This window comes from Squalius cephalus (assembly GCF_949319135.1).
Source record: "Squalius cephalus genome assembly, chromosome: 19".
NCBI classification, from domain to species: domain Eukaryota; kingdom Metazoa; phylum Chordata; class Actinopteri; order Cypriniformes; family Leuciscidae; genus Squalius; species Squalius cephalus.
In genome coordinates, this window is record NC_137140.1 from 21,918,773 (window position 1) to 21,933,730 (window position 14,958).

The following is a 14,958-nucleotide window of genomic DNA, read 5'->3' on the forward strand; positions in this document are numbered from 1 at the left end:
CCATTGACAAGCAAACAACCAATAAGATCTAAACAGCCAGGTTGCGTTGCTCTCATGTTCGGTTGCGTCAGCGCATTGACATTCCAATATCTCTTACAGTTTTAGAGGTTTGTATTGTTCTAGGGGTGTAATGATACACGCATTCGTATTGAACTGTTCGGTACACATTACAAACCGAACGATTCGTTGGACCATTTCTCCTGCTGGTGCGACCAAAATTTTGTTAGCAGTCGTGCTGGCGCGACCACCATAACGTTGCCCAACATCAATGTTGTCCAAATCATGGCAAACGTAATGAAAACGTAATCAAAAAAGCCAGAGCCGATCTTGATCTTGTAAGCGACACTTACACAGCACTAAGAGTAAAGAAAGCATTTGAATTCGCCACAGAAGTAATAACATCGCTGTGAGATCTAGTGAGAAGCAAGTTCTCTGTTATTAACGGATCAAACAGCACTGGCGTGGAAACCAGTAGAAACACTGTGCCATGAATGAACTAGTTATAGGCTTTAAAGGGTTAGTTCACCCAAAAATGAAAATTCTGTCAGTAATTACTCACCCTCATGTTGTTCCAACCGCGTAAGACCTTCGTTCATCTTCGGAACACAAATTAAGATATTTTTGATTAAATCTGAGAGTTGTCTCACTCCTCCATAGGCTGCTAGGTGACCGAAACTTGCTGGCCCAGAAAAGTTATTAAAGAGATCGTTAATATAGTCCAAGTGACTACAGTGGCTTAATCTTAAGTATATCAAGCGGCGAGAATACTTTTTGTGCGCAAAAACAAACAAAAATAACGACTTTATTCCACTATTCATTTCCTTCTCTCTGGGCCTCGTAGTGTTTTTGCGCTGCGCGTCTGTGTTGCACGTCAACACGCATCACACACATGACCAGCTTCGGCCAATTGTGAGCCTACGTGGTGACGTGTAACACAGACGCGCTGCGCAAAAACACTACGCGAACCAACTAGAGGCCCAGAGAGAAGGAAATGAAAAGTGGAATAAAGTCGTTATTTTTGTTTGTTTTTGCACACAAAAAGTATTCTCGTCGCTTTATAAACTTAAGATTAAGCCACTGTAGTCACTTGGACTATATTAACGATCTCTTTAATAACTTTTCTGGGCCAGCAAGTTTCGGTCACCTAGCAGCCTATGGAGGAGTGAGACAACTCTCAGATTTAATCAAAAATATCTTAATTTGTGTTCCGAAGATGAACGAAGGTCTTACGCGGTTGGAACAACATGAGGGTGAGTAATTACTGACAGAATTTTCATTTTTGGGTGAACTAACCCTTTAAGTCCACAGATCAGCAACATTCACCATGGATTTAATGTAGTAACACTAACTGCAACCATGGAAGTTTGGGCAGGAATAGTAAAATGCTTTCAAGTATGTCACAGATCTTTTTCCAGCACTTCAAAACTAAAATATTATCATATTTAAATGTTATTTTCATAATGTACTTTATCTTAATATAAAGACATAGGCCTAAAGATTATATTTTTGTATACATTTTATTTTTGACTGCTAAAACTAATATAATTTGTTGTTTGCCTTAATAATGTGGATAAAATAATAAAAATGGTGTTTTAAATTCAAACGTTTCTAAAAAAAAAAAAAAAAAAAGTTATACAAAAAAAAGTCAATAATTATCGATACCGAACGATATGAAACATTGTATATCGCACAGCATACGGCAAGGTGTGACATGCCTTTACATGGTCAAAACAAGCAAAGAAAGTGAGGGGGAACACTAATCCTGTTGTAGTGTAAAGAGATATTCAAAGCTCAACGTCCCCCATGGAGTCCAGACTTCACACATCAATGGAAAGCAAAGCTAAGAGATCACTCTGTGAAATTAGAAGCACAGTTTACTCACAGCTCAACTGACATCAATGGTTGATGCTTTGAAACTCTCATCTTGGTTGATTCATAACAAGAACAGCTCCGATTATGCTTGGAATATAATCAAATCTAAATCTGATCAAAATCAACTAGCAGGAAACCAATGAATTAACTGTCCTGAGAGACAAACCCGTACCACAACTTCAGTGGGCATCACTGTTGTCAACAGCTGAGGTATAAGAAACATTTACCTGTAAAGGAAAACTTAGTTTATCTTTTGCGTTTAAGCTTTCCCAATATAGACGAAAATTTTGCAAGCTCAGAAATAAGATCAGAACATGCAATCAATAAAACAGACTCTAGGGCTAAGATTTGTGTAATAGTAAGTACACAGAATATAATTTATTCTGTAGGTCTTGAAGTCATTATAACAGCAGAAGCTTGCAGCCATTTAAGGTCTAAATTTAAGATCCAAATTTAAGATCCAAAACGGATCAGTCAGTCAAAGCTCAAACCGGAAAAGGAGAATCCACCGTTGCCAGAACACCTAATTCAGGCCATCAACAAAGGCAAAGTAAAAGCACTTGAATTACCTTAATGGGCCAACTACAGTACAACTAAAACTAAGCAACGCCATAAAAAGACGAGCGATAAAAAACTCTTCCATGTAAATCTACATTTTTGTCCTAACCAGCAGTGACCATGGCAAGAAGCTGAAGATTGTTGATTGTTTGGTTTTTATTTCTACTGTGATGTCACAGTCTAGGCTGTGAGTGAGGTCCTGGGTTCAGATTACGGACAAGTCCCCATTTGTTACAGCTGGCTCTTAGGCTGCAACAAAAAGGAGACCAGATGCGTCGATTCTTTAAAAAAAATAAAAATAAAAAAAAACATTTATTTTAACGCAAGGAAACCAAACATAAACGTAACAAATTAATGCCAGGCAGGACACTCAGCATTGCACAGACCATCAAACTCCACATTCTCACACGCACAGTCTCAGCAACATTTTACTATGTGTCCAACAAGTGATAGGTGTGTCGGCAAAAAACCCATTCCAAACAGCATCTAAAAACACACAGAAAACCACACACGCACACACACAACCTAGGCTAGGACATCTCACTGCAGCATATTTTGTTGCTGGAAATTTGTAAAGTCACAGTGTAAGCAGATACACAAAAGTGCAATCTTCCTTTAATGCTCACAAATCATGCCTGTTGTTGCCTGTGCTGTTGTTACCTGAGACTTGAGTGCTAGAGTGTCCTGAAATTACCTCAGTATCCATGAAGCACTAACAGAGATAGATTTCCTGTGTTTGTGTGCCTGCATGTATTAATGACTTTCATGCTGCATGAAAGTCCTGAGGAGATTAACCCGTGAACGGATATCCAACCGGGGAAACCCTGCCAGGTCGTTCCCTTGACCTCCACAAACCAGGGTTACCTGGTGGTTACACAATCAGCTGAAAGATTCATTTAGCTAAAACAGGTAAACTTAGAATCTTTAAGATTGCCAACATTCCATCTGAAGTGAAAATGTAAATCACTGTTCAGCTAATTAACTCATTAGGACATAAACCAAAGCATTACAACCCTCAACTCAGCCAGAATATGAAGTGTAAAGTTAACCATGACAAGAAAAATCAAGAACAGTTTACAAAATAAAAGATCATGTCTGGGCAGTTTGTAATGAGATCAATGGATCAATTATGATCTGGAAAAATCCTGGAAGTGTTACAAAAAGAAACTTAAATACCTGCCCAAAGACTATTCCAAGTCTGTACAGACTGATCCAATCAGCTCTGTGATCTCTAAGAGCAGGAGTGGAATTAGTGGGATCAGTTAGTAAGGTGCTTACCAGGAAATGATAAGCAGCTGAATGCTCATCCCATGCTTACATCAGCAATATCCAAAACATGCCAGGTGTGGGATTACAAATTTATGAATTAGTTTAAAATCAATGTATTTGGTGTTCAATGTTTTCAGTAAGGTGTTCTGCCAGTCTCTAATCTAACTACTGAGAGCCTAACTATGTGTGAATGTTGACATAGTCTTACTTCTCATTAATAGGTGCTGTTACCATTTTGGGGTTAGGGTTGTAACGGTATGAGATTTTCACGGTATGATAATAATCTCCGAAAATATCATGGTGTCACAGTATACTGTATTAAACCAAATATTATTATCATCAGTTAAAATGACCGTTAAATGAAGGAAAATAGTTTTTTTGGTTTAACAAATGCTTTAACACACATTTGTTTGAATTAATATTACATTTAATAATTGATTATGGATTAGATTAACTTATTTATATCATTTATAATTTATTAACTTTTGAAGAATAATAGAGTCCTATTAAATATATTTTATTCAGATTTTTAATGATTTAATATACAGATATTATCAAAATGAATATATAGTAATCAATGAATACATTAAACTAATAATTTAATTAATGTTTTAAAATGTAAATCAAAAGAAAATTTAACAACTGAGATTTACTAAATTAAAACTTGGAAAAAAATTATATTCCTTAAAATTACATTCCTAAATTCCTTAATGTTTAAATAAATTGCATTGTTGTTTCTGTCATAATTTCTTTGAGTTAAACCAAACCTTTTTTTTTTTTTTGAAGGGCTGTATTTAGTGTTTTTGACTTTTGACGAAATATTCATTAAGCTTTTTCTCAGAGCAGCTCTTGATATGTTCATGTGTTCACATCCTCATATTGTGAAAACTGAAAATACAATGAGCATCACGCATACTTGACTATGTAGTAGACGAAACGGTGCCACTCATTCACAGAGACACAAAGATCAAGCCGATTATATATTTTTGCGCTTTAATATTGCCATGTCGCGGTTTTATTTATTGTACAGCTCTACTTTCGATTTATTCCTTCACCCATCAATTTGTGCATTTTACGTGACATTTGTATTATACTGGAAATTTCATATTCACGACTGTATTGTGGATTCTGGGATTCCCTCTGCATCACGAAAATCATATGGCCTTAAAGGGTTAGTTCACCCAGAAAGGAAATTTCTGTCATTAATAATTGCTCAACCAAATGGTCTATTATAGCATGACAACAACCACAACAACTGAAAAGACCATTCAAGCGGGTACTGCAAGTCATCTTGAGATAATAAAATATGCCGAATTAATATTTTGTGTTCAATTATTTACTTGTGGCAGCACCATAATAAGCTGGACAACTTCACAGTGACGTGTTGTATCACCCTGCAGAGGTTTCTTTTGCATAACAATCTGATGACGGTGTTCAATAGATTGATACGACAATGTATCGTCACATACTACTTGTCGATACTACGAGCTGCTTCTATATCGTTTCCGCAGCACGATTAAAATGGAGTGGAAAGTTGCTGTAATTAATGAACAGAAAATAATATACAGGCTACAACAAAGTTGAATCTTGCCCGCAGAGGAACACGCACACGCTCTGTCTACACTGTGGATAAAAGTGCACCGGTATGCTTGTGGTTTAGCGAGCTCCAGTTCGATATTTTATTCACGGAAAAGTATAATACATCAAGTCTGTGTACATAGGTCGGCCATTGTTTCAAAAACAGTGATGTTACCAACTCCTTGCTGAGAAAGATTGTGTAGCACTTCAGTGGCAAAGCCATTTTATTCATAAAAAAATTTCAGGGCAGCGTTGAGAAGTATCTGTGTTGCTGAATGTTTCTGTGTGCACGCAGCGCGATCTGTGTGTGTGACTGTCTGAATGTGTGTGCGTGAGCAAAAGTGAAAAAAGCGCATTAGTTTACAACGCTTCTAAATTTTCAATACTTTTTCATAAATGTAGGGTGTTAATTTGCGTAAACTGATTAAAAAGTTATTAAAAATTATTTTATTAATATATTATAAGTACATTATTATTTATGTGCTTAAAAACCAGAAGAAAACAGTCAGAATGGTGGAGAGCGCCCAACATGAAACCTATAGTATGCCGTGATTAATAAACACCTTTTATACTAAATTGCTATAGTAAAACCTCAATCGCTTACGAGACATTCTTGTCTACAGCTGCTCCGGTGTCGAAACAAAGGCGGACTGTGTTTAGCTCACTAAGGGCGGGTCTACGCTAAAACTGCAGTGTCAGTCAACAGTCGTGGGAGGGGCTTGTGCAAAAGTGACGTCACACTGCCCCGAATCTGAGAACGGCTTGTTCTGAGAAAGTGCATATGATTTATGGGGATTTAAAAAAAAAAAAAGCACTGGGTGGATTTTTATCATTATAGGTTGGTTGTGTACACACTGCCAACACACATTTATGTTCAAACATTTATGAAATACACTACACATCAATAACTCTTCCCTTTGTGCTTTCCCAACTCTTCCCAATTGTGCAGCGCTGCGCACTGTGACTCCATGTTGCTTTAAGCGCATCATTCTGTGCACTGCATGTGCATAAGCTCTTTGTGCCGCTCTGTATTGGAGCCTTTCATATTTTAATACTTTTGCACAATGAAAGATTATTAATTGCCTTTCATGTCTATCAAGCTAGTGAAGCTATTGGTTTATTTACAGTTGTTACACTGGTGCACAATTATTTAATAAATAATTCACAACATTTGTGTCTGTTATTTTGTTTTACAAAGTTAGAAAAGTAGCCTAATGTTTAAAGGTGTGGTTGATTATGATTTCACTTTTTTAACTTTAGTTAGTGTGTAATGTTGCTGTTCGAGCATAAACATCATCTGCAAAGTTACAATGCTCAAAGTTCAAAGCAAAGGGAGATATTTGCTTTTAAAGAAATCGCTTTTTAAGGACCTAACGGCTGGTGGTGACTACACGACATTCCTCCAGGGTTAGTGACATCACCAACCCTAAAACTTACATAAACCTCGCCCCCGGAACATTTATAGATGATCAAGACAGAATATGCTAATCAATGACTAGAAGATAACTACACATAAGCTACATCATTCAAATTCATCAACTAACCATTCAGAAATGTCCTGTTGCATTCTACATGTGGTCACTTCTTGAGTGTCTCCTCTCCATCATTGTCTGACTACGGTTTGAACAAAAAGGCTAAAAGTCTTTGAAATTTTCAGTGCATGTCTGTGTGAGTGCAAGCTGTTGAAGCTCCGCCCCCTGTGCCGGGAGCAGCAGCTCATTTGCATTTAAAGGAACAGACACAAAACGGTGCGTTTTTGCTCACCCTCAAAAATTGACAATTTTAACATGCTACATAAAAATATCTGTGGGGTATTTTGAGCTAAAACTTCACATACACGCTCTGGGGACAACAGAGACTTATTTCACATCTTATGAAAAGTGCATTATACCACCCCTTTAAGTCAAGCCTGATGCCTTGCACAAAATAATGATCCCAGGCATTCAGTCAGTTTATTAGGTAATTCAGCACGTTTTTATTTCATTTTATTGGATCGGTACTCCGTATCAGCCAATACTAAAGCCCAGGTATCCTTACCTTACCAGATCGGAGCATCCCTACCTTACTGCTGATTGTACACTATCCCTTAGCCTTGCCACGCACCGCTTTTTATGACTTTAATGTACTTGAAGTGTCCATCTAGCACTAGGAAAATACCAGTATTGGACCAGGGCTCAGTATCAGCACACTCAATATCAAATTACTTGGATCAGATTGGGGGCACAAAAAAAAAAATGATCCTTAGATTCAGCAAATCAGTTTGAGTGAACGCAGACAACATGATTATTATTATTATTATTATTATTATTCAGCCAAGCAGCCAGTCAGAACTTAAGACTGTTTATATCATTATTAGTAGTAGTAATATTTTATTTGTATTATTGTTAGTCTAAACATTGAATAATAATGCCCTAAGCCTCACCACCAGCCCAGAATTCTCTAAATTCTGTTTAATAGGACAAACATGCATTCATGCATTTCATTCACATAGTTGCCACATTTTAGTTCTAATAACTTAAGTTCTATCAAAAACACTAGATTATCAAGATCAAGAATCGTTACCTTCTGAATTGTAATTGATTTAAATAATGAGGGAAGAGAAGATTCATACATTTAGAAAGCATATAACTGATAAGCATAAAACAGTGCACAGTAAGTAAAAATAAAATGGTACAAAATTGTGCATTTTAATTAGATATTCAGTACCAAGAAATTTCAATAAAATCATGACTATAGCATCTGTAGGATGTATGTTTCACTGAGCTTGTAGTGCATTGTGGGATGCCATTCTCTGCAAAGGCTACATACTGTACTGTACAGTTAAAATTTTATAAAGATGCGTCTTTTCTTTATAATTTTGGGGTCTCTTAGAAAGCAGTATAACTATATTGCCTACCTTTTGGAACAGCCTCTGTGTCAGATTACTTAAAAAGACTTAAAAACAGAGTCTAAGACTGAAGAGGACGTTCTTCCTATGCTTCTGTTTCATGGTATACTGAAGTCGATCAAGCTCTGCAAGTACTACAGTAATTATTATAAGAATATCTAAATCTATAGGCTCTAAAAATATCTAAATCTATAGGCTAGCACATGTCTCTCTCTGCCATTAATATGACACACCTGTTAACCAGAGACTCTGGAGACGTTATGGATTTTTGGACGTTTTCAGCCAACAAGCCATAAACGGCATCTAAAAACAGGGCGGTGGGATAAAGCTAGTTTCAAATTACGCTGTGGCTCAATATTTGCAGCTTCCTCTCGGAGCAGAGAGGAGCCATTTGTGATCCCAGTCCTGAAGGAAGCTCAAATATCACATAAATAAAGCATTACTCTTCTTTATATTTTTGGAAGGGAAGGTGGAAAATGGTTCAGAGTTCAGACCAGATGATAACTTACTCAAAGAATCTGGAAAATATAAAATGTGGTGTATTTGTGGTCTTGACGAGACATTTTGGCTCTCAACACCTTTTGGATACAACTCCAAGCTCATTTGAAGCATTTGTGTTGCTTGCTTGTCAACTTTTATTATTAGAAGATTGGAACACACAAAAAAAAAAAGCTTATCAAATCAGATAAACTGACTTAGATTAATTAACTAATTAAGCAAATAAACCAATCTGCTTTAGAGCCACTGACACTGGAGTAACAAGCTAATCCTCCACTCCACTGGCAATGGTATTTTCAGAATAAAGGTGCAGTCACATTAGGGAAATTTTGGCAAATTTTTATTGGTCAACTCTGCAAATTCATGTGACAAACTTGAACCTTTGCCAATAGCACCATTAAAATAAGCTGAACAATGATTTGACTGCACCTTAATACCGCAAAATCTCACAGTGGGAGGATCAACTTGTGTGGGATTTCATAATTTGAGCAATCACATTATTACACAAGTAATTTACACATAGAAGAAATCACCTGCTGAATTGCTTTGACTGGTCACATGCCAAGGCCACCCTCAGAAAGCTTAATAATCCTGTAACACACATCCACAATCCTTCACTTTCTCTTGGCGATTTCATGCTCATTAATTCACAAACAAATTCACAATCTAGGCATTGGGAAAACAGCAAGAAATTTGGCAGCAGTAGACTGAGGGTCTGTAGCAGAGTTTTTGGCCTGGGGGCCTGGCTACTGTTGAACTCAAACCTGGGGTCTAGTGTGGGGGGTCTGGAGTGAGGCCCAGTGTTTTGAGTGAGATCTCAAAGAGCTGAGGCCACAGCCAAAAACCACTTCAGACAGCTGCTTATAACGAGAGGATTACTGACTGGTAGACAAAAAGCCACAAACTAATTGCACAAACGTCCATACAGGAACATACTCAAAAGACCCAAGACACACACACACTGACAGTATGTCTAAAGACTCAGAACACGAAAAGAACCAGCAGACCACAGACGTGGATGAGAAGAATAAGACGCCACGTCAAATGTTGTCAGTATTATCAGCAGAACAGAGCGCAAAGCCAAGCCAACAAAACTTTCGTAGAGCAGGGCTAAATGTTGCAGAGGAGAAGACAGAATATAGTAAAAGAACAGAGTACAGACATGACTATAGAAGTTACAGACAGTGAAACACTTCATTTTCTAACAGAATCTTCAGGCATTTGTGAATTTGTCTTTATCGGCTGCAAATAATCTGGTAGTAAAGGTATAATATGCACCCAAAATCAAAAAATATTCTGTTATCATTTACTCACCCTCATGTCATTCCAAAATTGTATGACTTCTGCAGAACACAAAAGATATTTTAAACAATGTTGGAAAACAAACAACATTGGAGCCCATTGTCTTCCAACGTGTGCACAAAAACAGTTAGACATTTCTCAAAACATCCTCATTTATGTTCCACACAAGAAGGTTTTGGAATGACATGAAGGTGAGTAAATGATTCCTTTAGGTCCTCTAAAAAAAAAATAAAAAAAATGCAGGTTTACAAAGTAACAGTGGATTATTTTAGTCTTCTTGTTCCTCCGTTCTTCACTATGGTATCACTAAATTATTAAAAGCAGTGCTGAGCAGAGTGAAGTTATGATGCATGAAGTAGTCCATGGGAAATCTCTCATAAATAAAACACACTGGGATACAACCAAGTGCGACATCTCCACCAATGTTACAAGCTCATCCTAACACGCTTGACTCTCCAAGTCTTGAACTTGATAAGTAGAACGATGCATTACAGGAGGCTTCACATCATACTGCTTTCCTTTTCAAGAGTTTATGGGCTTTGAGTTGTATATGAGCCTCCTGCATGTCTGAAGAAGCACCTTCTTTACAGCCTGCTTGGGATCAGTTTTCACAGGAAGTGCTGAAGAGGCACAGACACGACTGGTCTGCAGAACAGGAGCACATATATCAAGTCAAGTTCAATTGAAGACCTTATAAGAGGTGAATTTTATATGTATGCTGCCACAATTTTCCTGGTCCCAAAGTGAGTTTGAGCTGACAGTGATCGATCTGAAATGGCTATTAAACAGCACTGGCAGCGCAACATTTTCTGATCTGGAAGTATTAGTGTACAAGGAATAACAGACACAGGCTGGCCAGATGGGAAATACGCAGCAGATCTGTGGAATAATGTGCATGTCAGCAAAACTGAACCACTGATTCAGATGCTGCTGTGTAGTCTAAAAGCAGCAGAGCTCTTTGAAAAGAACACCTGAGCTCTGACACACTGCAAGATATAGTGATGACAAATGTATTACTGCTAACTCTGCTGGGCATGACCTTTACACCACATTCTTTTAAACAACTGAACTGCTCACTTACTTCCCCCTCAGTTAATGATGAGGAACCAAGGCCACCGCATATTTAAAACTTCCCTTAATAAAACACCAAAATCCAGATAATGAGACCCATGGTTTGACAATAAGGACTGTTCGATGGCCCGGGGCACGAACAACGCTCAGGAAAGTAGATGGAAGTGTCACTTGCTGCATTGTCACTAAAGTTGATCATTTTCACACGTTTTTAAGCTTCGCCAATTTAAATATTCAAGTGCAAGAAGAAAAGATTCAATTTGGTAGGCTGTACTCGCTGCTTGAGAAGTTGTGTGCGTGCAACACTGCGCAAATACTGAATTGAGTCCTCTTTCCCTTGTTCTTGTGTTTGAATGGACATATTCACACAAAATGATGTCAAAAATGCCCATATTGGCAAGTATCCTTGTAAAAAGTGAATGTAAACAGTTGAGAAATAAAATGTATGTGTTAAGGCCGGTTCACAAAGAATGCAGGTCAGTGGAATGAATAAAAGCACAAGGTATATAAAATATGTATTTATTATATATAATCTTTTGTTTAAAGACACTAAACCTCTGCTGCAGCTCAAAACCTCTCACATCACATTCCAAGACTTCTCTCTCTCCCTCAGCTTCGACCTCACCACTACAGAAACAACAGCACAGGAATCCCAGTAATGCTGGGCCACACACAGGGCCAGTTAACACAAAGCCATTAGACACCTGTTCTGCCACAGTGCCACTGCACAGACTAGGTGGGCTGACAACGAATTAGATAGCGCTCTAGTTCATATTCTGCCTCTCTGAAGAGTCACATGGTTACATCAATCTGTGCTTAAAGGTGTAGTAGTACCATGTTGAAGTCTTTCTCATGGAAAATGTTTTCCTTATTCCCTCAGTGTTTCTTTACCATGTAAACATCAGAACAGCTCTTTTGCGCATACACCGTATAGAGTCGGATTGCAATCTCTGTACAGCGCATTTATAGTCACTAAAATACATCTCTGCAAAAAAGAATATAAATCAAACCCACTATTTTTATGCTTATATCATATTGGAGTCCACATCTGTCATGATGCCAATGAAATGCAGCTAAATCTTCTGCTGAACGCGCTCTTCTGCTCGCTCACTTGTGGGGTTCCTAAACTTCCGTATGCTGACATAATTCTGTTTGGGAGAGGGAAGGTTAATGCATAGCCGCTTATCCACCTTCGGGCTGAACGGTTCTCATTGCGTAACCATGCCGATCCAGGCCAGCCAGTATGGTTTCATTTTCCACTTGTGGGGCTGATAATGCACCTATTTGGAACGTAATACTGATGTGTCAGTCATTGCCTTGGAAACGCAACGGTTTACTGATGTCATGAGATGATCAGATATTTCTTTTAATTTTATTATTAATTTGTGTTTACGCCACTCAAATACCGCAATTAGTCAGCTATCAGAGAAACTGGTAGCCAAGCAACAGACAAGTGACCAAGACCAATCATGAATGCCAGCGTCACTACATTCTACCTTCACAGTTCAGCACTGTGCTGAGAATTCCGGGCCGAGAACGATTTTTAATCGTGCTGTGTCGTACAGTACCAGGCTCAAGTGGAAACATAACTGGAACCGTACCTTAAGGTTCTTAGAACCGTTCGGACCGACGGTGCATAAAAGTGGCTTATGTAGCCTGAACGGCCAGATGCATCCATCAATCACAGTTTGATGATCGCAGTTAGACCCCAGTACATGCGTTTACAAGACACATTAGCTTTGTTTCATGCTCAAAAACAGGTGATGACCTGAAATGGTCTATGCATTTCACCTCAGTTTAACTCATAAGTGATTTCTTCTCCACTTCAAGTGTGTATTTTCAGTCCTTCATATTTCACTAATCCTGCAGGACCGCCAAAGAACACATTCCCTCCTTTCGGTACACAACACACATGGAATTCAAAGGGATGTAGGGGCTTCTCTGCATTCTAGTCTCAGAAAAAAAGTTATGCTAACTGACCTCTAATGACTTTAACTAAAGTCACTCACACACATAAGGCATTGTATTCCCTCTCTTGTGTTTAATTACTTGCATTCTAAAAGGTTACAACCGTCAAAAGAGGGAGCGATCAGGACATGGACTGTAACGTCAGCCTGTCAACTGACACTACGATACGACGAGTGAGTGTGTGTAAAGAGGTCAAGAAGAGGGGAATCAGAGGGAGTGCAGACAGGGCACTTCTGAGCAGTGATATCTGACACAGCAGATAGCAAGTCTCAAACAAACCACTGTCTCCAGCGTTTCCCACAGGGCAGAAGGACAGAAAACCTCTTAGTACCTATTTGAACAAAGGTTAGAGTGCATTCAGTCATTTCATTACTTGAATATTAACCATTTTCACTAGATCGCAATTGCTCATGGTCACAGAATAAACTATCACACTGCTTTTTTCTGCTTTTACAATTCAATGGACTGTTGCCAAGGAAGATCCCAGAGGGCTGAACCTACCAAAGAAATGGATAGTACAGCTTGTTCGGTTTTGAATTTCTTCTCAGTTTTGCGAATTGTCCAAGTGGCCTTATCAACTAGGGTCAAGATATGATAGATGCACATGATGATCAGGAATTGCAAAACATAGCCTACAACCTAGACTATGCCATTTGATTAGCTTCTATTTTGAGTATAAAGTGTTTTTGTATAAGGCAGGAACATAGTAATTGTGTGTGTATAAAAAATGTATATTAACTTGATCATAAATATGTAACTTTTAAGTTAATAAATGTGTATGAATAAACAAATTAATAAGTTCATGTTACTTCATGTAGCCTAGTAACAAATGTTTACAAATGAAACCTTATTGTAAAGTGCTACCAATAATAGTTGATCTCTATCTAACATGCATCACAACAACAACAACAACAAAGCATAGTATAGTTCTAGCAGTATAGTATAAAACAAGCCTAGGCCAACCCTAGCAGCTGAGCACTCACTATGAGAGAGGAGTTTACCCTGTTGCTCAGGGCGAACCCACCCGGTGATGTCAGTGTCAAGCTCCGCGTCAACACTCTCTGCTGAAGTAAAGCAGATCCTTTCCACGCATCAAGGATAGTGGACTCTTTTCATTGTTTTTGTTTGTCCCGTCCAGCTCAGCTCAATGGTCGGTTGCACTTGACAGAGAACTCGCGCTGTCAAGTGCACCCGACCGTTGGCTCGAGCAAAACCGGACACACAAAAACAATGAAACAAGTCAATACTCGAGTTTTCAAAAGCACTTCTTTTGATACTCCCCTCAAAGACTAAACATTTAAGATTTGTAGTCATGTTTAAATATAAACAACGCCGTAAATGTTTGTGGTCCCTGTATATAAATAAGTTGTTATTACTCACTCGAGCTGTGTATTGTGTTTGGGAAGTCCAGCCAAGACGTCTTGGGTTTCTTGGGCGGTCACTCCCGAGAAAAAAAAAGTTGCCTTCAGGTTTCTTTTAAAAGGTAAAAAATGCAGAATTTAAATTAAAACATCCTAGGCTTGAGTAGGTCTTTGCGTCCAACGTGTTTTTCTTTCCAGGCAAAACGCCTCGTACAATCTGCGTTCAACGAGGCGGGCGGGCGGAAGTAATCCTTTTCTTGATTGGACAGTTAACTAAAATAGGGCGGGACCAAATTGTAATCCTGAAATCCGATTGGCGGTTACATACTCAATCATATGCCACACCTGCCCTTATTCTCTACAAAAATTATGCTTTATTATAAGAGGTCTACATGGAGAGTGTGCAAACGTAAATAAATCATAAATACACGTTTCTTTGTTGCTTTGAATGTTCTTTTGCCAGGGGTAGGAGTACGAGTAGGTCTGTTCTTAAGAATCCAGACGACAGAACACCTGTCTTTCCTGTTCTAGAGCACATGACCACAGTTTTTTTTCTATTTGAATATCTCGCCTATCTCTAGTAACTTGATTTGA

The 14,958-nt window shown here is 38.3% G+C and overlaps 1 protein-coding gene across 2 annotated transcripts in view; it reads right to left on the reverse strand.

Moving 5' to 3' along the window:
- Nucleotides 1-14,589, reverse strand: part of mpp7a (MAGUK p55 scaffold protein 7a) — a 118,771-nt gene extending 104,182 nt beyond the window's left edge. Inside the window, exon 1 of one of the 2 annotated variants that reach the window (XM_079851732.1) lies at nt 14,384-14,589. The gene's annotated coding sequence lies outside the window, so the exon portion shown is untranslated. The remainder of the gene's footprint in view (nt 1-14,383) is intronic. The other variant, XM_079851731.1, reaches the window with a different exon arrangement.
- Nucleotides 14,590-14,958: the final 369 nt, after the last annotated feature.